Here is a 25,710-nt window from a genome sequence, read left to right on the forward strand (position 1 = left end):
TTAATTCCTGCGCACCTACCGCCCCATCATCATGCCGCTTGTTGCACGCTATTTGGCGCTTGCAACACTTTTCATGCGATTTTCCGCGTGTCGGGCAGAGTGCGATTTCATAAGTGTGGCAATGCGGCAATAGCAAGTCGCTGCTTCCAATTTGCGCGTTCATGCTTGTTTTTGTTTTTGTTTTTTTTTCTCTATAAAATAAAAATCTATTGTTTTTCGCTTGCAACATTTTTTCTCGTAGCGCAAATTAGCGCTCGCCAGCAGATGCGTTAAAATTATTTCATTTATGTATGTATGTGGGTGTTTGTATTCATATACATGCACACATATATGCATAAATATATATTTAGTATATTGCGGTACTGTTTTGCAATTTTATGGCTGACGAGAGTGTGATTTTGACGAACAACCATCGCAATCGTGGCAAAACTTTTCACGCTTCGTTATGCACAATTATTGAGATCGTTGTCGCTGCTTATAAATATGGCATTAATGCGCTTATTTTTCATGAGTTTCCCAGCGCAATATACTCGTCAAGGCGGTCATTAAATTTCATAAGTCGTCATAATAATGAATTGCATAACACATATGCACTACTCTCACAGTATTTATTATTGCCGCGAATTAATAAATGATATAATTTTATAGCTCAATCATTTGAATTGCAAATTAGGTCTCATGGATATATAAATATCTTGTTTGGAATGGTTAACTTGCCTTCCCACTAAATAACGAATAATTTTTTGGAATAAATTTCATTCAATATAAACAAGAAATAACAGTTTCATGAAAAATTATCGAATTAGTTAAAAAGCAGTATGAAATATTGAGAATCCTATTTTTCTAATCATTTTGTATCTCAAAACAATCAATTCGCTATAAATTTGGCGAGATAGAAAGATATTGCAGCGAGCAGAAAATAGTAAGATTTTTTTTCATAATTTTAAAATTCTAATTTTCTTCTTCAAAATCTATGCCGTCCACTCAAATAATTTCCCTTCGCCCCAAAACACTTTTGTCAATATTCTTTTCTATCTTTGAAACTGTTATTAAAATCAATTTCCGGAATAGCTTTCAATACACTTAGTGATTCACGTTTAATGCCTTTAATTTACTCAGAACGGACCCAAGGAACGGTCGTTTGAGTTTACCAGAAGTCACTCGTAAACGGTGGTTGCGGCACGATATCGGCTGAAAATTTGGCGAAAAATCCATCAAGAATCAATGTAGTAAGCTACAGTAAATTATCGTGTTTCAAAAACCAAGAGTTGTCCCCTCAACTTCGGTCTCTTTTTGCGAATAGCTTCGCTCAAATGACGCATAACACTCAAATAGTAGCCGGTCGGATGGAATTCACACCTCGATGATCGAAGAAAACTGTCAACATTACCTTAATTTTTGACCTTCTCTGACGTAGTTTTTTTTTGGCTTTGGTTCATCTTTGTCACGATATTTGGCCGATTGATCGTCAGCTTCAGGATCGTTATCATAAATCCAAGACTCATCGTCAGTATTAACACGTTTCATGACATCCTTTTGGTAAGAAAACATTGTTTCATAGACGTTAACGCGACGCTGTTTTTCGAAAAAAAAAGTTATTTTGACGTGCTTGCACTTTTCTTAGGCCCAAATGATCTTTCAAAACGGGTTTCATTGATCTTTCCAATTTTCCAACGATGCAAGTAAGATCACTGATTTGTCATCGACGAATCTCAAGCAACAATTCCTTTATTTTATTAACGTGTTGATCATCAGTTGATGTCAATGGCCGTTCTGGAAGTGGTTCGTCGTCAACGCGTTCTCAACTCTCTTTGAATAATTTGTACCAATCGAAAACACTGCTCGCGATAAACAGTTGACACCGAAGTCCTTTTCCTACATTCTGAACTAGAAGTTTGTTTCCGCACACAAAATTTAATAGAATAGAATAGATGTTAGAATGTTGAATAATTTCACTTATCGTAAAAATCGCCGAATGCACTTTATGTACTTCAAAAAGGCAAGCCTATAGTAGACAGTATTGATTATTTTGATGTGACATTTGGGACAGATGTCACTGATAGTCTTACCAAGGTAGAAAAAAAAGATTTCAACGAATGGGTCGAGCAAAAATTTAAAATAAAAAGCCTTTATATTTTTTGCTCACAGTAGTATGTTTCCGTGTTGAAAAAAAAGCAACGTTAAACGGGGTCTTACTGTATAGTCAAACCAAATTCCAAAGTCCACAAATTTGATTTAAGGGAAGATAATTGCAGAACAAACTAATTTTTCACTCAGAATCGAATCCTCAGTTTTGCTATATCTTTCCAAAAAATAAAGAAATACATTTCCCCAATAAACTGGGACTTTAGCTATGAAGATACTGAATATTATAATCCTTAATGTGCCACAACACCAAACCCTTACTCCTGAACCTTGGATCACTATGCACTTATTATGTTATTAGATATTCTTCAAACAAAGACATGCCGAAAGCTTAATAAAATCCACAGATAAATTAATTTCTTCAATAAATTATCGAAACTCCAATATTTGTTACCAACATGTACACATACATACAAACATAGAAATGGTGAGCATTTTCACACAACCAATAAACGGAACTAAATGCCTTGAACGAAAATTGTCTCTCAATTGCGGGCAATAAAATATGAACTGAGAATATCTTCATTGCTTTAGCGTCAATTAGTTGCCAATAAGATTTGAAAAATGTGCAATGCGCCACTAATTAGTTTTCGAACAATAAAGTACGCACGAAGAAAGGGTGGCGTGGCACGGGCGGTATCGTTAGATGAATGGCAGGGCGGCGCAGTGAAGTAAAGAAGAGGAAATGGAAGGGCGGTCAATTACAATTTATTACAGCTCATAGATAGCAAGCGAGCGGACTTTTGGGAGAGTGCAAAGGGGTGAATGTCTATACAGGGTGCCTCCCATAACCATAACTTATTATTTTCGGCATTTCTCCAAACATATCTCTTAACTAAAAACGGAATTTCTTAAAACTGTATTACTAGGTAATTCCGATATCACAAAACGAGGGATGTTCTGCAATTTGAGTAATTGTTTTGAATTTAAAAAGTTATTTGCGATAGATTGTGGCAGACAATAATCACTTATTGCCAGTTCCGAAATATAAGGTGGATGCATTAGAACCTCTGGTATGTCATTGTCTTGATGGTTTAAGTTTCCTCTCCAAAGTTGGGCGATTCCTTCCTTCAGACACTCTAATTATTGACAGTACATATCCGACTTAGGAGTTGGAGAGCAGTTTATAGTAGATGATTTCCTGACAATCCCACCAAACCTTCCCTACCTTCAATACTGGCTTGACCACCGTTTACGCTGGCTCATCACCATTCATCCATGACTGTTTTCAGCACCAAAAACGCTCCGATTCTTGCGATTGAAGAGAGATTCGTAGATGGAAATTCGGCCCATGAGTTTTTTCAGCGCCAACTTATCCAACTCATACATCGAGCTTATTTTTGCAATCAGCCTTATTTAACACTCCAGTAGTCGCGCGTACTACAATAGTAGACCACTTGTGTATATACTTTTACGTTATTGTTTAGTTATTCGCAAGAAGTCTGATTTTAAGTTCCTAATATATTTAAAATTAATATTTTTTGGTTGATTTGGTTTTATAATAAACTGTTACTTATTATTATTAAAAAAAAAATTTTTATTTACGAATATTTCGTTTCAAACCCTTATGTCTAAAATGTTCTACACATGTAGTACGCGCGACTACTAACGGCACAAAAAGGGGCGCGACCACTGGAGTGTTAATAGTCCAAACAGTTTTTTGGGCATTGTTTAGCTTCTGGGCAATCGAGACAGTAATTCCATGACTGTCAAGCTCGAAAATTTCCATCTTCGAGAGCATGTTGCACGCTGGATATCAAAATTATCTGCCTCTCTGTCAGTACATACGCGAGAGACTAGAATTTTTGAAATATTAATCTGAAATCCTGCATGCGCCCTTTTCTCCCAAATAAGCTGATCTTTAGTCGCAACCCCCGATATCGGACCACTACAGCATATAGTTGCCATAGAAACTCAACGAACAAAATAAAGTTCTTGTATGGAGAACTTTTTTGTTTATGAAGATATCTTCACAAAATTTTGTATGTATTATTTTCCAACAACGTTACAATTTCTGAAGAAATTGCTCAGATCGAACAACTATAGCATATAGCTTCTATACAAACGCATAGAAATCTTAAGGCCGTGTATGAAGAATTGGTTCAGATGAAATATCTTCACGAAATTTTACAAAGGTTCTTGTTCATGGCAATGCTTCAATCTGGAGGTCTTCCTCTTTCTCTGCTTCCGCCGACGGGTACTGCGTCGAATACGCTCAAAGCTGGAGTGTTTTCATCAATTCGGACGACATGACCTTGTCAACGTAGCCGCGATCAAGATCAAGTTTTTTTATGAACAAGTTTTTTATCTTTTTTAGCTATAGTATATTTTTATTTTTATTATTGCAATCAGTTGCTGGCATCCAAGCTTCTTATCACATTTTCTGCTCTACGATAACATTTTCTTTGTAATTAACCGCTACACGTACTCACGCTTGCGGCTTTGCTGCACTTAAATTCTCTACAACTGAAAACGCAATCGTAAACTGCCAACAGTAGCTGCAACGGTAGCGCAAAAAATACTAACTATTTACATTTGAAGCGCAAAATGCAGTAAAACAGCAGATAATCTCTAACCGACCAACCTCTGGATACCTGCCTGCCCGCCACACCCCAAAACCACGCGGCCAAGCGCAAGTTCGTTCCCATTGTGTATTACACCGCGCAGCAACTAATTTGCATAAGCGAACTGAGCGAACTGTTTTGCGGTTGCTATTGAAAGTACTTGCACGCACGGCGGGTGGCGGGATGGGGCTCACGAAATGACAGCAAAAACGCGTACAGACAATCGTAATCACACGTTTGAGTGACAGCAACATGCCCGCCTAACCGGGAAGAGTTGTTACGCATCCCAAATGCCAAAAGGGAGTGAATGTGTGTGCGCTTGGGGGCTAAGGTAAATAGACCGTTAGGTCGTTGTGTGGCTAGATGAATACAGAAATAAATAGACAGTCGACACAGCGCACCGACACGACTATAAATGGACATAAATTTTCGTTAAATAAACAGAAAAGCGTTGGTAGCTGGCGGCATGCGTGGGCATTTGCACGGCTGGACGGCAACGGCAGGGGTCGGTTGACTTCCACGCGGAACAGAGCTGAGCTCAGCTGACTTGCGGTGATGGTGAAAGTCACTACCTGTGTCAAATAGACTCTTTGGATGCCCTACTACAGGTGTATGTATGCATGTGTAAGAACAAGCAAACACCGTAGTGACACGACAGCGCCGCCGCACAGGATATTAAAGCAACAGAGACCGGGTGGAAAAGATAGCCGGCCGACCGGTAAGTAGTAAGAGCGTTGAGGTCAGCTGTTATATGCTCCTGTGGGACAAGAACACGTTAGTCATGAGACAATAAACCTGAAGCAGCCTCAACTGGCAAACCGACAAACGTGTTGCAAGTAGCAAACGCAACCGACATGTGAAGCCAAAGCGCTAGCTTGCAACGCAACCCAGATGGTAGATAGCGCAAAGCATGTAGCAGCCTAGAAATGAGTGATATCCCAGCCGAACGAGGTGACGGCGAGGTGTAAACATTGCTTACCTAGCATTTTGCCAGCTTTATCTGAGTCCGCCCGTGACAAGCATCAGTAGCATCGAGTGTAAATAGCAGGGGAGCGCACAAAGACGCACACACATACACACACATTACTGGCTTGCTCGTTTAGTCGAGAACCCCAACTAGGGGACACACTTCCTTTGTTTGTATTTATGTCACAGCGTTGCGGCAAACACGCGCGCCATCGCATCTGCAACCGAATTGGCCATGTTAGGAGGCCCTAATGTAGCCAGTGGCCTGGCGTTGTATGCGTAGGTGTCACTGTTGACCTGCCTCAGCGCAACAGAAGTTAAAGCATCATGGCGCTAATTGAAATTCCAGGCAGCAACGCAAGCAAGCGTCGCCAGCTTTGGGGCTGTTTCTGTCACTTGAAGCGTAAAATATTTAAACAGTTCACAAAGAAATTCATGCGAAGACTTGTGAGCTGAGTGGAAGGCTGTTTACAGCGGCCTAGTAAGAAATTTAGTTGATTTTTTTCATAATTTCGGAGTTTTTTAGATCTGCGAAACATAAAAAATTGTGTTCAGCGGTTCTCAACAGTGTTTAATTAATGACTCTTCTATGCTTTCAGTGAATGTTTTTGGCTTTATCCGGTTTTTACTGGCTCTCAATGCTTCTGACTTGCTCTCGTCGGCTCTCACTTACTCTCTTCTCAATTACACTCTTTTGCAAACTTTTTTTTACTTCGTTTTACTGCCTCTTTCACACTGTCCATGATATTGAAACCATTCGTAAAGAGACTCCTCTGGAGATATATTTGCCAAATGGAGTGGGTTATAGGCAACGGCGTAGTAAACATTTTGGAGGAATCTCTTATCATTTCGTATATTTTAAAGCCTGAAGAACATAACAGTGATGCTCACTGATTCTGATCAACGCTTACTAGGTCTAATGGCTCTCCAAGTTTTTTTCAGTGGATCTCTCTTGCTCTTCCGGGTTCTTACTGACCACCCACTCTTCTTATTTGTTCTCATCGGCTCTGACTAGTTCTCAATTATTCTCTTGTGCTCTCTTTTTGCTTCACTGACTCTTACTGGCTCTTTCAGATTCTCCACAGTCCTCCAAATATTGAAGCAGTTCACAAGGCCACTCATGCAGAGGCACCGAATAGAAGGGTGATAGCAGCGGCTAAGTAGGAAATTTGGAGTTAACTGATGTAAAATGTTCTTTATAGAATCTCAGTTGTGATTGCCCTTGAATGGTTTTTTAAATTTTTAATTTGATTGTTTTCTCGTATTTTTATCGGCTCTCAGCTTTTCTCGTTAACTTTGGTAGGCTCTCACTGGGTCGAACTAGCTCTACTCAGCCCTCACCGGTTCTGAAAATATCTCGGCTCCGCTCTTCTCTTTTTATTGGCCTTTAAGGGTCTCTCTGACTCTCCCTGTCTCTCCATTTGTCGGCTATCAACGTCTCTCAAAGACTGTCATCGGCTTCTCACTCGTTTTTCTATCGATTCTATCAGACCACACTGGCTCTTATCGGCATTTTTAAAGTTCCGATCGTTTGAATGGTCCACAGTCGTTACAATGTTTTGCACTGATACAAGTATATGAAAATACCGTTATTTACTTTCCTGAAAAGTCGTATTTATTCTTTTCTTGAACCCATATTAATAAATTACAGAAACTCTTTATCAGCGCAGGGAAGAAGACACTCAACAAAATGCTCACAGCACAACAAGCACAGCTGGAAGAAGCGCAGCTATCTGTCAATCTAGCAGCCTGAAGTGTCAGTACACAACCACACACACGCTTACAATAATTGCCAGTGGGAGATAAAATTCCACTGGCTCTTAACTTTAGCATTACGTGAGATGACCTACTGCGCTAAATAATGAAATGAGAATTAAGAAGAGCGAATTAAAAAAAAAAACATCGCTTTGCCTTGAAATTTAAAATGACCCAGATAAAAATGCAAAATTCCGAGAAAGACAACAAAAAATTAAATCAGTTTATTTCCGCTGTGTGAACACTCACAATGCCAATGAAGCCATGTATATGCTTCACTCACCCCAAAAGCTTTTCACTTACATCGGCAGTTGCAACACGTGCCCCTCTATCTTCCCACGCCACTTTGGGTTGGCTTGCCGGTATTCCCTGATTTAGTAGCCAGTTCTAGCAGCTTCCATTAAAAAAGTTTATTCTGGGTATAGCGCGCTCTCGAATGTAGCACAGAGTGATTTGCTGCTTCATTTGTTGGCGAACGGAAATGAAAGGCCAAAGGACATGACTGACAGGTCACGTGGCAGATGGCGTTGGTAATGGCCTCACAGTCGGAGATTTGACGATTTGCCGAACACGATTTATGGGTGTGTAGCGAGTTGTGCTCTCTCTTTTTTTGGGGTTATTTTCTTGCTACTTCACTTTGTCGAGGGAATTCACTTGCCGTGTGGAGCAGTGGGAATGTTTTGGCAATCGATATTGCGGTGCTGGGTAGTAGTAGAGAGGAAAGTGGAATATTACTTTGGTATGCACAAAAATTTGCATACGAGCAAGTGAGGCATTACATGGGCTGTTGTGGAGGCAAAATATTTTTATACTCTCGCAACAAAGTTGCTAAGGAGAGTATTATAGTTTTGTTCACATAATGGTTGTTTGTAAGTCCTAAAACTAAAAGAGTCAGATATACGGTTATATATACCAAAGTGATCAGGGTGACGAGTAGAGTTGAAATCCGGATGTCTGTCTGTCCGTCCGTCCGTGCAAGCTGTAACTTGAGTAAAAATTGAGATATCATGATGAAACTTGGTACACGTATTTCTTGGCTCCATAAGAAAGTTAAGTTCGAAGATGGGCAAAATCGGCCCACAGCCACGCCCACAAAATGACGGAAACCGTAAACCTATAAAGTGTCATAACTAAGCCATAAATAAAGATGTTAAAGTGAAATTTGGCGCAAAGGATCGCATTAGGAAGGGGCATATTTGGCCATAATATTTTGGAAAAGTGGGCGTGGCCCCGCCCCTACTAAGTTTTTTGTACATATCTCGAAAACTACTATAGCTATGTTAACCAAACTCTATGGAGTCGTTTCCTTCTGGCATTTCCATATACAGTTCAAAAATGGAAGAAATCGGATAATAACCACGCCCACCTCCTATACAAAGGTTATGTTGAAAATCAATAAAAGTGCGTTAACCGACTAACAAAAAACGTCAGAAACACTAAATTTTACGGAAGAAATGGCAGAAGGAAGCTGCACCCAGGCTTTTATTAAAAATTGAAAATGGGCGTGGCGTCGCCCACTTATGGACCAAAAACTATATCTCAGGAACTACTCAACCGATTTCAATGAAATTCGGTACATAGTATTTTCTTAACACCCTGATAATATGTACGAAATATGGATGAAATCGGTTTACAACCACGCCTTCCTCCAATATAACGCTATTATGAACCAATAATGATAGCGGAATAAAACTTTACACAAATACGGTATTTGAGCTGAGGTATCCCTTGTGGAAAAATTGTCGTGATCGGACTATAACTTTTCAAGGTCCCTGATATCGAACACGAAGAACTCAGTGCCTAACCTAACCTGACCTAATTTTTCACCGAAAATATCGGTAAATCTCTCGATTATCACTTTATCATGCGAGAGTATAAAATGTTCGGTGACACCCAAACCCTTCCTTACTTGTTTTTTTTTTATTTATTTTAAATTCCAAAAACGGAAGAAGAAATTAAGAATTATGTATGTGTTATTAATATTTTTTTTTCTGGTACCCCGTCCATTAGTGCTTTTATGGTAGCGTCCGATACTCTAATAGTTGCTGAAGATAACTTTCTTTTAAAGTCCTGAAAGTCTTTGGTCACTTTTTTTGTTGTTTTCATCTCCTTCCTTACTAAAGCCCAGTATCTTTCAATCGGCCTTAGTTCTGGACAGTTAGGTGGATTCGCTTCTCTAGGTACTCAAATCCCTCCATTCCATTGGAACTTCTAAGGCTGCTTTAGTATAGTTACATGAAACCAGGTCAAACCAAAACAACGTGGACACTTCATGTTGGTTTAGAAATGGGAGCTTCTGTAAGCACTCCTTCACGTATATTTCGCTGTTGATTGTACCCGATATAGCGAATGAAATGCTTCTCGGTTGCCAAAGCAGCAAATTACCTGGCACGCAAGAAATTGATTTGGATATTTTGTCATCTTTTTGGCTCTCTATTTTTCAGCAACATTTCCTCGAGAATCGGCTATTCCAAATTCTGTCCAGGGAGTAAAGTCCGATACAATTGAGCTCTCGTCATCCATTATGCAGCATTCCAATTTTCTAAAAAAAATCTTTCGTCAGCTCTTAGCTCGTTGTTCTGTGGTTTCGTTCTTGAAGGCGTTTCTATACCTTTACGTTAAATCCTATATATCTCTAATTTTTCGATCAATTTCAACCAAATTTGCCAAGAAAGATTACCCAACTATTCCTATTATACAAGGTGCGTTCTAAAGTACATAGGACTTAAAAAAAAAAAACAGAACAAATGGTTTTTTCGGCAGAATCAATTTATTTCATTCAAAATAGACTCCTTCTGCCTCAATACAGCTTTTTGCATGGTCCAAAAGCACGTCAAACGAGTGTTTTAGCTCGTTGGCCGGAATGACCGTCAGTATGCCGGTGCAAGCCTTTTGAATGGCCTCTACGTCTGCTGAACGCTTTCCTTTCATGGGCAAATGCATTTTTCCGAAAATGAAGAAGTCGCACGGTGCCATATCAGGTGAATGCGGGGAGTGGTTAATGGTTAAAATGTGATTTTTGGTCAAATAATCGGTCACAATGATGTCCTTCCAATGTTGGATTCTGAGCAATTTTTGGTCGTCAGCCAATTTGTGCAGAACAAACAGCGCACACATCTTTTGTAAGCCCAAATGTTCGGTCAAAATGTGAGAAATCGAAGATTTGAAGATGTTCAATTCCATTTCCATGCATTTCAATGATGATTTCATCTGATTTTGAATGAATTCACGCACAGTTTGGATGGAATTTCCAGTGATCACGGATTTTGATTGGCCCACATATTGAACGTCATTTATGTCCTCACGTCCACTTTGAAAACGTTGAAACCACTCGTGCACTCGCTACGGGATAGGCAATCATCGCCATAAACTTGTTTCATCAATTGAAACATTTCGATAAAAGTTTTACCAATTTTAAAATAAAATTTAATGTTGGCTCTTTGTTCGATGCTCATTTTCGCACCGATAACACGAACATACTGACACTTAAAAAGCAATAACTTCACTTCCAATTAATGAAATGTTATGAAATTCTCGCTGGACAATTAATAAGGATAGCAGATATTAACGCACCAGTCGACATATACGAGGTATGACAATTAAGTAATGAGACTGATTCCATAAAAACCGTGTATTTCAAAATTATTCTATAACTCTGCCATCCCCTTCAAAGTAGTCTCCTTGGGCAGCTATACAGTGATTTCAGCGCGTTTTCTATGCTTCGTAACATTTCTGGAACGCTTCGACTGGAATGTCCGCGAGTACCCTCGTCACGGCCGCCTGGATGTTCGTAATCGACTCAAAACGGGTTCCTTTGACCACCGATTTTTTTTTAGGAAACAAAAAAGTCACAGGGTGACATGTCGGGCGAATAAGGCAGCTTTTGGAACACGGCGATCCCTTTAGAGGCCAAATACTGGGACACGCTGAGGGCGGTGTGGCACGGCGCGTTGTCGTGATGAAGGATCCAGTTACGAGCGATGTCTGGGCGCACCCTATTGACGTTTTCGCAATATTTCGAGTACTTGGCAATAGTAGACTTTATTCACAGTTTTCCCGGTGGAACGAATTCTTTGTCCACGGCTGTCAAAAAAAGGCAATAATCATCGTTTTCACCTTCGACTTGCTCATGCGAGCTTTTTTTTGGGCGGGGGGCGCGCGCACACAACAAAATCAGTCTCATTACTTAATTGTCAAACCTCGTAGATGGCGCCACCAGGGGGCGCTAGATTTAAAGAGTCATATTTACTTTGGAAGGCTCCTTGTATATATTTTTATGCAATTTATTTTATAATTTAAATATTTACCGAAATAAAAATATTTATTTTTGTTATTTTTGAACTAAAAATATTAAATTGTTTTTTTGTAATTTCTAATTGCATTAAAACACATTTTTCACAAAAAAATATTTTATTTTTTTCTATTGAATTGAAACAATTTTTTTTTTGTTCTCTTTAACAACTAAAAATAATTAATACCTGAATTCATTTCGTTTTTTTTTTAATATCAATAAATGTTATTTTGCAATCCATTTGAGTAAAAGTGGTCAATTAAATTTCCAACAAATTCTAAACATAATCCTATTAAAAATTTATTTTATTAATAGTAATAATAATTTTTATCAGGGCACTAAAAACAACACAAACTCATTGAGTCTACTTGCAATATTTTGCGGAAATTTATGATGCTTATTAATTTCCACGAATCACTGATTCACTTGTTGTTGGAAATTTACGCCATTTCAATTTGGCGCTTCCATTTATGAATATCTAATTTAATTGCAACATTTATTGCGCCTCACTAATTGGAACACATTATTGTTATTATACTTTCAGATTTACACAAGTCAAAGCGGGCGCAACAAAGCAGAAAAAACACGAAAAATACCACAGCAACAATAACAAAGGAGCAGCAAAAAAAGCTATACACCAATTACAAGTGAGTAAATATTAAGTGGATCAGTGAAGAGAGCATTTTTAATTGATGTTTGATTACCCAAATAAAAGCGGGCGAAGCGAAGATGGTTATATTTGTGAGTGTGTATGTTTGTTTGTGTGTTTGTATGCGGATAAGTGCTTAATCTTGCATAAAAGCACGCTTACTTACTTACATGTAGGGCTGAAAAGCAGACTCAAGTGTTAAGGAGCGTGGATACGTATGTTTTTATATATACATGTATGTATTTGTATATGTTACATACATTTTTGTATATGTATGTATGTATTTGTGTATGTATATATGTATGTGTGTGACTTGGTGTAGCAAAGTAGCGCTCGTTTTGACCTCAATCAATTGATTAATGGCCCACAGCAGCAACGAGCCATTTCGAGTACAAGCTTCATATATATAAATATGTATGTAAGGCAGCTGTTTTTTGCTGCGAGTCTGCAGAAGCTACCACCACGGAAGCTGCAAAGTAAAAGCAATAGCAAAATTTATTTACTCACACACACATATACAAACATATACATATAGATATATACATTTAAGCACCATGTACCCTCATCAACCTCAAGGGATTTCCGTATTATTGCCCGCCGACGCATTAATGTATGTCAATGCAATAATTAATTGACTACAACAATAAAAACAACAACGACTAGCTGCCAGCATGCGCCAGCCATCCATAATGCTGATTTCTCTGTGGAATTTTTATTTGCCTATTATATCGATATTTCCGTCATAGTCGAGTAATTTGCGCAAATTAAAGCAATTTCGTTTCTCGATATGATTTCCTTCAATTTCGTCTGAATTAACCATCCATTAGCTGACGCTGGTTGTTGGTGTAAAGTGGTTGACTGCTAAGTTGGCTAGTTGCTGGGGTCGTTTAAATTTTTCATTAACTCACTTCGAGCCGAAACAGCCACAAGCAGCTGACAGTTTGACAGTTGGGCTGCTGCTAGGCTCTATGCTAAACTAAAGCACTAATACCAACAACTACAAGCACACCTTTCCGTTGAGCACTCATGTTTGAGTCTGCGTGTTTGCGTTAGCCTATCTTACGGCGGCAATCTTTTGGTTCAGACGCACACACATACTTATACACGCCTACACTCATAAATCACTGGTTAAAAAGTTTTGTTGTTGCTTGGTCTGCCGCCACCTCCAGGCTTGCCGCTGAGCGCGTGTGTTTGCGTGCATAAGCAAAGTTGAACAAAGTAACGCTGCAGATCTACAACCATACCAACTAACTGACCCAAACTACCGAAACTCGATGCCTGTCATGTCCGATTAGGCTGTGCCAGTGCGTTGTAGACAAGTGGCGCGACTAAAGCCGTATAGCCGCAATAACCCTATCTGGCACAAGACATTGAATTGCCAAAAGCTCTTAGAAGCCGCACGAATTTTAGTTTTTTAACCGCTTGGTAGTCAACAGCACCTTGCCATTTCCTCTGCTAATTTTGCTAAAAGTTTGTTTTTCTCCTACTCCCACATCCGCTGCAGTGTAGTTACGCGCTTGGAGAAAAATTATCGCTTTTTGGCAGCAGCCAGACAGTTCATGCAAGTTTAATTTCTCACTGAAAGTTTTAATAATTTCCGAGGCTGAAATTAATTTTTTGCATAAAGTGGCAACATGGCCTTCGAAAGGATTGAATCTGCATTTGTGAGTACAATGGAGTTTAAAAACCTGATTTCTGCGAGAATCTTCGATTTATCTTTTAACTTGCTTTACTCGTGTGGGTTTACCTAATTTAACTTTATGATTGGTTTTTAGTTGCTCACAATGCCATTTTTTAATGTGTTTAAATATTTTATGATATTTTTCAATTTCGATTCGCCATTGATGGTGAAAATATACTTATAATTATAATTACTGAATTAAAGAAGTAATTACTTAAGTATTATTTTTCTTCTTGCTTGGCATGTCAACCGTGGTTCAGTCAGGGCCGAGCACACAAATTTTCGCCAGTTGTCGCTATCTTTGCGAGCTAACGACAGTTGTACATACATCCCAAGGCCCTAAGCACTGGCCATGCCCTTAGATGCTTAGGCGCCTTTTCTGCCGGTGCCCACCCATGGGAAACGAACCGAAAGACCTTTTCGCTGGAGCATCGTTCACATGCTTACCACATAGCCCAATCAGCGCACTCCTTGAAATTTTGTGTGCTTAACTACAATCCATGTCGGCTTGGTCTTCGTAGAGTTTGTGATTTCATCTACTTCGGTACGTCAACGCCTACGTGGATGGCTATAGAGATCTTTAATGTTACAGAAAATAATTCTCTCGAATACTTCAAGTGCTCCACCATCCCCGTTCGTCATTCTCTAACCATAATTCTGGGCCGTATAATATGAGAATGTCTAAAGACTACTAAAATATGCCATCTTTAATTTTTCTTTTAATTAGCAGTAAATGGCAACCCCGCTAATCAGATGTTTTGTCTTTCATACATAAACTTTTTTAAAATATTTTTTTTATATTACTTATATCATTTTTAAGACATATGGCAACCCTATTTATATTTCATCTATCAATTTTAACGCAATATGACAACTCTAGTTCTCAAATTTGTAATTACAATGCACAAAACTTGAAAATTTTCTCGTATTTCGTTAACTGCCGTATTTTTACAACTCTTTAATGACACCTCAATGTTACATTTTAGTTTAGTTAGGCTGTACCCATTGGCTTAAAACTAATCGGGTTCAACAAGTTTTATAACAAAAACAAAAAAAAGAAATCAAATGTATTATATTTTGTTAGAAATTTTACTATATGAAAGTTGTGGCAGTGCCACTCAATATGACTTTGCCACTAAATACTTTTTAAATTCAAAACACATGGCAACACTGTCAATGAAATTTCGTAAATATCAAAACGAATAATTCATCAATCATCATCATTATCAATTAACAGCAATGCAATGAATTAAGTCATATTTAAATATCGATATTAATATAATTGGCAACTCTGGTGAAATTTTTTTGCCGCACTAAAATATTTTCGCCCGTGGTAAAAATACTACTTTAAAGGTTTTGAGTTTGTCATAATTAAGTTTCTATTTTTTATTAGACATTATTAGGTGGCAGCACTATTCAAAATTTTACCAGATCTAAAATGCACGATTTTAATATTTTTTGCCAGCATCAAAATTTGCCAAAAATATTTTAAATATTTATTTTTTATCATTTTTGTTGGCAACTCTATTCAAATTAAAATGCTTCCCAATTTTATTCCTATTAGAATTTTATGTTATTTTAAAAAATTTACACTTATTTGTTTTCGGAACAATTTTTAAAAGCTTTTCTTTTATAACTATATAGACACTAGAGCTCTCGGTTTTCGACTAACCGATTAACCGGATATGGCATTATTCAAATAATAATATTCGGTTTACAGTGTCCGGATAGTCGTAAGTCTTCCACAATTTGATTAAGCGCTCTTTTTCGACTATCCGGTTTACCATTCATTGTTGACTATTCGGAAAGTAAATATTCTATTTCTACAAATTTATTATTCGTATATAAGTATACCGCCTATGTGGTTATAGTCGAGTAACCTTTTCATTGTGGGTGTTTTTTTACGTGGAGGATCCCAAACCCAGCGCACAACCTTGAGGAGAGATGATTCGTCTTCTTTCACCACTTTAGCCCGTCTTCAAACGAATGTTCTTTGGCTACCCAAAGGATAGTTGGACTAAGACTGAAGGGTCCACTCTCAAGTCAATGGCGTTCAGAAAACTTTCCTCATTTGCGTGAACTTCTACACATAGCTCCATTCTCCATATGGCTTTTCACAAATTTATAATAAGGAAAAATCTAAGTCTGCTTGCATTTTGAAAAATTTTCATTTATTCAGATAGTTTAAGTATTAATAGGTTAATATAACGGTTACAAACCGTATATTCCAATAATCGGTTTTCCAGTTTATTCTTTTTTCATAGAACTCAAGAAATAAATTTTTCACTATCTGCATTTGAATATAAATCCTAATCCCAAACAATGAAAACTTGAATCCTTTTATGGCCATATGAATTATCTACTAATTCTGCGTGATGATTTTCAAAATTTGGAATTAGAAACTAATACACAATTTGGATATACTCGTAATTTGCAAAGGATCAGTTATGCATGTGTTCCATTATATGTATGTATATATATATATATATTTATATAAGTATATGCAGTTCTAATAAAAGTTTTGAGTATTAGTAACCAATCTTAGCAAGAAACTAAACTCAAATCTCTAATCTGCATCATTTGCGCAAGCTTTTACAAAATTCATTTCCATTATGCAATTAATAAGGAATTGCAATGCAAAGTTTTAATCGTTCTAGCTTCGTGTGCTTGATGAAGCATACAGAGTATACTACAGTACATACATGTTGTTGTTGCATATTAATTCAAACTCTCTTTTGCCTTTCAACTCAAGCTCCGTTTTATACTTGTTGGCAACACTCTCTTTCCCTCCGCGCCTTCAACTTTAATTGCAAATGCTTAAATTTATGCGCGGCAGATACTGCTCGGTTGTTGAAGCGCTGTTGGAAGATGCAACACACCAATAAAGCACACTGCACTCGCTTCTACTATTTTGCTGCTTTCTTATTTTCTTTTTTCTTCTTCTGCTCCTTTATACTTTATGTTCTTTGTATATAAAAATTAAGCTGCTTAATCTTCCGTTAGTCTATAGTTCGCTGCTAGTTTCTGCAGTCAAATTAAGCGTTAAAGTTATAAATAAAGTTGACAGCGCAATAAACAATCAGAAAGTGTCTAATATAGCTTTTAAAGAGTTATATTTCAGATAATATATTCTATGACTCTACAAAATTATGTACAGTTGAGTATTCATTAATATGTCTAACACTATTTTCTTATACAATTTTAATTTCTGAAAAAGATGCGTTCGATGCAACAAAGGCTCTATACCTCTCCCACACCTTTTCATAAAATTCTAGACAGTAATTAGTAAATTAGTATTCCACTAAATATGATTATATAGTACCTAATTACGATTAATTGTATCCCAAACAATCATATTTAGTACAATAATCTTAAATTTTCGAACATCCCAAAAGATGTTCTCGTCAACCTTTGAAAATTGTTCCAAAAATATATCGCTCATCATAATAAAACGTTTTTTGATTCTGTCAACCAAATGAGAAAATACTAGGTATATTTTTTTTTTTCTTAAGCAGCGCCGAGTATATCTTCATATTCTATCAGTTTGATTCTTTCTACAATTTTCTGTCAAAATACTTCAATTACATATGTGTATACCCATTATACTCCACACAATCTGAGTGCCCAGTAAAAACTAGGTATACATATATGAATGCTCTAAACTAAGATGCCCTAAACATCTTCTGTCGATTCGTGAAAACTCTTCGATAAATCTATCACACAGCACTATAACAAGGTTTTTAATTCTGCTAACCCAAGATATAGTCAAAGAGGTAATACTAGATACATCTCTCAGTCAGAATAGTTTTCCACCATAAGCAGTTATTTTTCATTTTCATATTGACCAAGCGGCTAAGTAAAGCTTTATCTACTATTTCAAAAGGTAACCTGGGTTACCTATGCTCGTTTATAGAATTCTAGAGACCAGCGACTCGTTAGAGATCATCTCTATTTCTATAACCAGATTCCTCGGACTCACATTCTTTCCTTTATCTTTTCTGTTATCTAGGTTTGATAAATATTATGCTTACTCTGGTTCTCTCTCTTTCTACCTCCTTAACTCGCTTCAATATGAAGTTGTGGTGCGAATAGCAGAGAAATGAACTCATCTAAAACTAACTCTGGAATATTTGCAAGGTCTGCTAGGTCACTGCAGTTCTGAGAGGTTCAAATGGTAGTTCCATTGAATGTAGGATACCTCAGCATAACTTTTTTTTTATATTCGCTGTTATCAATTAAACAAATTTGACTTCTGGTCGATTTAGAATGCTTGAAGTCATCGATGTATGTATGCAACTCTGTTAAAATTATAGCATCGTTAGAAACATTTTGGTAACTGTTTTGGGTATGGAGCGTGTCAATACTAGACTTTTACCAAAATACCTGAATCTTTTTCAAAAACAAAGTCTAGTAGAGATCTCAAAATTTATGATTGACAATGAAGCCCTACATTGCCCAAATATCTGGTGACTAGACATCGTTTTATAAATACAGACTCGAAACTGTTCAACAATTTAGCAAATGACCGAAAACGAAATAACCAAAATTCGTTGAAGCCACTGAAGACCTTCCGAAGAACCTTCGAGACGAATAACAAGTGTAAAATCGATTAGAAGGTGGATGCTTATATTGACTCCGGAACCTATTTGGAAGGCAATAATAAAGACTTGTGCTTGTCAGTCCGGGTCAAATTTGATCAGATGGTGTTGCATTCAGAATTCTAGAAGTTCGATGCTTGTAATGGCTCCGGAGCCTATTTGGAAGGCAATAATAAAGACTTGTGCTTGTCAGTCCGGGTCAAATTTGATCAGATGGTGTTGCATTCAGAAATCTGTTAGATGCTCATATACCCACCTTTCTCAATCTTCAATACTTGTAGATCACCACTCTCTTTTCAAGTATACACTTTTCAAAAAGTAATATTTGTAGATTATCTAGGTCTCTAGGGTTTTCGAACCCACTCTTAATTCACTTTACTCTATTAAATACAGTTCAATTATCATTTAACGGCGGGTAAATGATATTTTTGGTACTAAATAATAAAGTTGAATAACCAACCGAAACCACCGCCTACCTTACTCCAATTCTTACACGCATTTTAGTCATTTCCGCCTGTTCTGATTTTCATTTTTCACGCAACTCAAGCGCAGTAAGGAAACAGCGGAAGCATGTCAGAAAAGAGTTACAGCAAAAATGAAGAGTTCACAGGGAAGAAAAGCGTCTCGAAGCGGAGTGCTGGTGAGGATTAAAAGTGCGCGACGACGCCTGTTGGCGACTGTTGTTTATGCGCACGCTTTCTTCTTGCACTTTCAGCTTCGCTCAGGCGTGTAAGCGCGCTCCAGTTTACACGCTTACAATTAACACGCAAGCAAAGCGCGGGAGTCAACAAGAACAACAAAAACAACGACAACAACAATAAAAGCAATTTTCCGTTTCGAGCGTGGCACATCTTTAGACCGCCTGTCGCGGCGCATTCTTTCTTTCTTACTTGCATATCTATGCCAAGCGCACACAAACATACATATATATATTTATAAAGCAGTGTGTTTACTTATATGACTGTGGGTGTACGCAAGCGTTTTCAGTTTGACAGCGTTAAGAACAACGTATTAATTTTAATGCCATGCAAAATGCTGCAATTTTTCTCGCTTTCATACACAGTTGTATATACACACACATACACATACATACATACATGCATGTTTAGTAAATAAAGCGCGGCACTCTGCGCCCTCTGCATAACAGCTAAACTATAAAAGCAACATGTATATAGCCAATTTTTATGTAGTCGCCGCTCGTCTAGTTGGGTGGGCGTGCAGCCATGCCCCACACTACATCACACTTTTTACTGCTCTTCAACTCTTAAGAAATATGCAAACTTCTCGCCATCAAGCAACTGCACTTTCAGTGTCTTTCTATGCTGAATTATTATGCTACAACACTTCCTTGTAAATATTGCGCTTTTACGAGCGCGCTTAGTATACTTGCGTATGTGTGTGTGTGTGCTATTGCTTGTGTTTGCTTTGCGCTGGCGCAGCTCATTATGAGTGGGGTGCGGCCGCCACTGTGAGGCGTTGTTTGACTTTACTTATTGTAGCTGTTGCTTTATTTTCTAGTCTTTGTTGTAATTTGTGTTGTAGTTTTTGTTGTACTTTTTAGCGTACTCACATTATTCCTCATCGCCTATTTACCACGCCGACTACGCTCGTACTAGGTCAGGCATAAAAGTTTTGGTGCGCGCTATGCGCCGCTTTTGCTCGCGTGTTCGCCTTTATTGCCTTTTTAAATGCGGGAAATTAGTTTGTTTTTCACTTTGCTTGCAAACTCTTTTACTTTTGCCAGTTTACTCGGTCGTCGCCAGCGTATGGCAACCAACAACAATGTTGCTGCCGCCGGAGTTAAATGAACTTTTGGGTTTCCGCACGCGAAAGTGAAATGTTTGCTAAAGACATGGCTCGTTGCTGTTGTTGTTTTTTGTTGTAGTTATGTAAAAAGTTTTTGTATAACTGAACTTGCATAATGCGCCGTTGTTAGTTGCGCGAATATTCATTAGACTTGTTTTAATGCGAAGGCTCAAATGCGTCATACTGTACTCCATTAAACTGAGGCGCTGGCGAAGTGGCCGTTTGAAGTGCTTTATAGTGCCTTGACGCCTCAAACAAGTTTGTAAGATTAATTAAAATTTTTTCATATATTCTAATATTAAGGCCTTATTTTCCACCAAAGCACTATATTAGCGAAAAAAATTAAATTTGTTCTATCTGCATATACTATACATATAAGAAACTTGAATGCTCTGTGTCATATTATCCTTTAAATTATAAGGTCTGGAAAGAAATAAATCCATTATTTTTCTACGAGAGGGCTTTACTCCAACAATTCGAACTTTAATTGATGGACTTTAACCAATGTCAAAATGCTCTTGTGACACGGCGCATTGTCCTGATGAAAAAGGTTCTGCAAACAGGGTATTTTTCACGAATTTTTTCTTCCAACTGGTCCAAAAGGTTGCGATAATATTCAAAATTAATTGTTTTACCAGTTTACAAGTAATCCTCAAACAAAATACCTCTCGCATTCCAAAAAACTGATGCATAACCTTCTTGACCGACTTCCGGACACGAACTTGTTTCGAAGCCGAACAACCAGATTCACACCACTTTTAGCCTCTTGTTTTGATTCAGAATCATAGTAATAGAAACAAGTCTCATCCATAGTGATGAGCCGACGCACAAAATCCACTTTATCCTTTTTAAAACGCTCCAAATATTGCTGCAAATGTCGCATTCAAATGTGTTTTTGGTCCATTGCTAGCGAATGCGGCACCCATTGTGCACACGGCTTTCTAAAACCCAAAATTTCACTTAGAATATAGCTCACACTGCGTAATGAGATGTGTAGAGCCTCTACTAAATCTCTCTCCATCAATTGACGAACTGCCAAAACCATATCCTAAAATAACTGGGTTATCATATCTCGTTGTTGAGCACCTGTAACAGTCACTGCTTGGCCTGCCTAATTTCCAAAAAAATGTGATCCAATTAGGCCTAAAGCCCAAAATCCACAAAAAGTGACTCGCCAAAAATTGTCCAAATCCAACGAAAACAGATCAGGCCCCCAGTTACCGAAAATATTGGTCAATGCGTCAGGTTCGTAACTGAAATATATTAATATCTCTATCTATCGAAAATGGATTGAATGGAGTCAATACTTTCTGTAGTCCCCATATACCTGATGTAAACATTTTCGAGCTAACGAGTGACCTTTAATCGCATATATCGGCCAATAGTAAGTTTAGAGAACGTTCTCTTCTTATAACGGTTCATTTTTGTGCTTAGAATGAATAAAATAGGGTGAAAACTCGCCCTGGACCCCACATAACTAACAGGGCTTATAAACCTGAAGGTACTTCCTTGGCTTTAATCTGTAATTTGGAAGAGTATGAAATATTCGGTTATACCCGAACATAGCTGTTCCTTATTTGATTTTTTTAATACTTGTAAACGAAATCAGAACCCTTCATCCAAGTCTTTGTCAGCTGTATCGCTCCACCTCTTTCGAATCTATCTATGACCTGTTAGAAATTTCATCAATATCAGTAAAGTTGTGTGAAGAAATCTCGACTCTTACCCCTGAGAATACAATTTCAAGCAACAGTTTCAACAACAGCAACAGTTTACATAAAGCTGACGTGCGAATTCTCAAGTTTTGTTAATATTACTCTGGTCAACTTGAAAATTTAGCACGATATTCTAGGGTGTTTCAAAATTTAATTAAAAATCAATCTACTTTTTTGAAGCCGTGAAATCCATTAAGACGCTTGAAGGGGGTTAATCAACCTGAAAGTCATAATACTGTTAAATTTTATCTCGAAAAAGGTTATTTTGGTTTTCGAGCCTGTAGAATTGACAGAATCGATATGTGAATAATTTTTTTTAGTTTTATTTCATATGTGGCATTAGAAGAGTACTATTTATGATAACATATTTTCTTCGTTCAGTTCATGGTCACCAACTCTGAGGGCGCTATTAAGCAGCACTGCCGTATATATATGGAAATATTGGTTTTTAAATAGTATAATTAATGATACTTGAAGCAACTTCAACAAATTTATAAATATCTTCAGCATTTGAAAAGTCCTTTTTCGCAGCTCGGCTTCGAAAAGTCTTCTACAAGACTTTGTACTATATATTGAGTATCCTTATTAAAATTCAATTTTCATTATACAAGTAGTATTGACTCTTTCCAATACAAATATTTATTTGAAAATTTTTCCTGAAAAAATCAAAGCCAAACGCACGAAGAACAGGAAATTGGCGCCTTCCTCTTTGGTAAAAGCATTTTTGCTCGAATTCGTCATAATGAACAAGCCTTTATTCCTATTAGTATTTTTAAGCTTAGTTAGTAAAGTGAATTTTTGTTTAAACTTATCACTATTGACAACATTTTATTCTTCAAAAAATGTTAAGCCGATTTAGTAAAGTACCAATTAACTTAATTCAGCGCTATTGGAAAACTTTCGGCAACTTAAATTGCTAACGCACTTTCTTTTGTGTGAGATCAGCCTTTTCATCAAAATGATTTCTTTTCAAATTCAAATTCACTTCCGAAGCGCTTATTGCTATTCTTAAGCTAGAAAAGACAAAGCAGCATATCTCTTTTGGCCAGATTTGTGCGAGCACTTTCGAAAAAGTGAAAAGGCAAACTAATTTACTTTCGGCTTTCAATAAAATTCCTTTATGAGACCAAAACTCTATTCAAATTTTTTAAACGAAGTGCTTTGCAATTTCGTCTCAAAAAGGTTTCTTGTGATGGATTGGGCAATATGCAAACACAAACATACACACTTGTAGTGTATATACATATATGTGTGTGTATCATATCACTTTGCATTACGTGCCATTCAATCATTTAACTACCTGCCGCCTGCCTCTTTTAAGGCAAATGAGTTTGAATTGCCATTGAAAGCACATTAAAAATTGTGTCAGCACCAATTTGCTTTCAACTACATAATTCATATGGATACTGCTTGTCTGTATGTGTGTTGATGTATGTACATATATGCGCCGGCACTTTGATCGCTTTGAGTGACAATTTACAAATTATTCCAAATAATTTCGCACGAAAAATACGAAACCCCATTAGCAGTTATTGAAAAAGCGGCAGTTGGCAATTCAAAGTATAGAAAATTGTTGTAAGAGAGAGGGGAGATTACGAGTCATATAAAGACATTTTTTTGTTCTTCCTTTTGCTAAGTTGCCAAATAAACTATTACTGATACCATTCATTTCCGATGTTCTTTTAATGTCAATGAATGGCTTTGCTTGTGCGTGTGTATGTGTGATAAGCATTTGAAACCCATACATAGACTCGTACGTGACTGCAATCTTCATTAATTCATTGCGAGCGGCATACTGCCTTTGAACTCTTTCCGCCTATTTTTTTGGGTGATGTGGGCTGTACGTGCATGAGGGTACAATTTTAGGTATACAATGACTAATACAAAACGCCATTAGTAATATAAAATATAACTGTCCATTTTAAGAAACTTCGATATGGTTTAAAATAATTTCTGTTTACGTATTTTTTATCAAATTTTGTAATTTTACTTTTTTTGCTAAATTTTTTTGTCAAAATTTTTAATATTTTTTTTAAATTTTATTTATCAAAATTTGTAATTTTATTTTTTGTTAAAATTTTTTAATGGAAATTTTTATTTTTATTTTTTGTTAACATTTTTTATCAAATTTTGTAAACTAGTTGAGAAGCTATGAAATTTTGACTAGTTGTATTCGGACCAGTTGCACTCTTTTTTTTGTAAAATAACAATTTAGTAATAAAAATGTTTTAAATTTTACTAATGTCAGCTTTGCAATAATACTAAACGGTTTACTAGCTAAAGAGTAACTAGTTCCCTCCCAGTTGAAAGTGGTCTAATATGTCGATCTACTTCATTTGATATTATGAAACTGATTTACTGATTTTTTTTACATCATTAACGTTTTCATATTTCGAAAACTCATAATATTACTTATTTTTGAGTAACTACCATAAGCGGTTGTTCTTTTGATTTCCTTTAGCCAAAAAAGTTTCTTCTTGGAAGGTCACATTAGAATCTTATGCAAATAATTTCGCCAGTCGTGTGACATATGTATAATGGTTAGAGTCGTGAAAAATGTCAATGTATGTGATGTACAATTAATATTCAGAGAGAAAGAAAAGGATTCCTGACAATATTTCCTACCTCCTAGGGCAAGAATTTAAAATGTTCGGTTGCACCCGAACTTAGCCCTTCATTACTTGTTATTTTAATATATATTTTTTAATTAGGAAAATAGTTCATTTTATATCTAAAACCTTAAATTTCAATTCCAATTGAAAGCTAAATATGTTTGTAACTGGTCCCGAACTAGTTACAGACGTTACCAAACCATAAAAAATAATAATTTTTACAACTTAAAAATTATTATCAATCCATAAATGATTTTTATTTGCATGTAGATGAACTGGTCCCAAAGTAACTAGTTCTGTACCAACTAGAAAAGGATACACTTTCATTAAATTCAAATTTTCCGAACGTTTATAATTGCTATACATATATGTTATTCATGATATTTTTTCTCATGAATCGATTTTTATACCCTGAACAGCATATGTTATTAAGTTTTCCACGAAGTTTATAACAACCAGAATGAAACGTCGAAGACCAGACTACGAGTTGAGTCGATTAAATATGGATATGTATGCGAAAAAGACCCTCAGTCTTTTTCTTATTGTTATTGGAACCGTCAGTATTGGACTACTATAGCATATACATATGTACATACATACGTATATAGCTGCAATAGAGACACACCAATAAAAATTAGTTTCTTGTTAGGAAAACTCGATTCTTTTAAGGGTATTTTATCCTTATTAAATTTATTTTTCAATTCAACTAATTTTTGCTTTAAAAAATTAAAAATATCTTTAACTTTTTTTAACTTGATTATTCATGCAACTAATGCAAATTCCATGCGTGCTTTACCTTCAAGGTTTTTTTCGTAACTTTCCTCGTCTAAAATACAGAAATTATTGTATTATCCTGCTCTTCAGGCATCTCCTTTAACCACACACCTACCAAAAGCACTGAATCGGAATAAATTTGCTTTTAAATTAA

At 36.8% G+C, this 25,710-nt stretch overlaps 1 protein-coding gene across 3 annotated transcripts in view; it reads left to right on the forward strand.

Moving 5' to 3' along the window:
- LOC105228837 (uncharacterized) overlaps nt 1–25,710 on the forward strand; it is a 265,432-nt gene that overhangs the window by 167,589 nt on the left and 72,133 nt on the right. For 2 of the 3 annotated variants that reach the window (XM_049456453.1, XM_049456455.1), the window contains one exon: nt 12,266–12,368. The exons of the other annotated variant lie outside the window; for it this stretch is intronic. The gene's annotated coding sequence lies outside the window, so the exon portion shown is untranslated. The remainder of the gene's footprint in view (nt 1–12,265; nt 12,369–25,710) is intronic. 3 annotated transcript variants of the gene reach the window in all.

Source organism: Bactrocera dorsalis, chromosome 4 (assembly GCF_023373825.1).
Source record: "Bactrocera dorsalis isolate Fly_Bdor chromosome 4, ASM2337382v1, whole genome shotgun sequence".
Taxonomy (NCBI): Eukaryota; Metazoa; Arthropoda; class Insecta; order Diptera; family Tephritidae; genus Bactrocera; species Bactrocera dorsalis.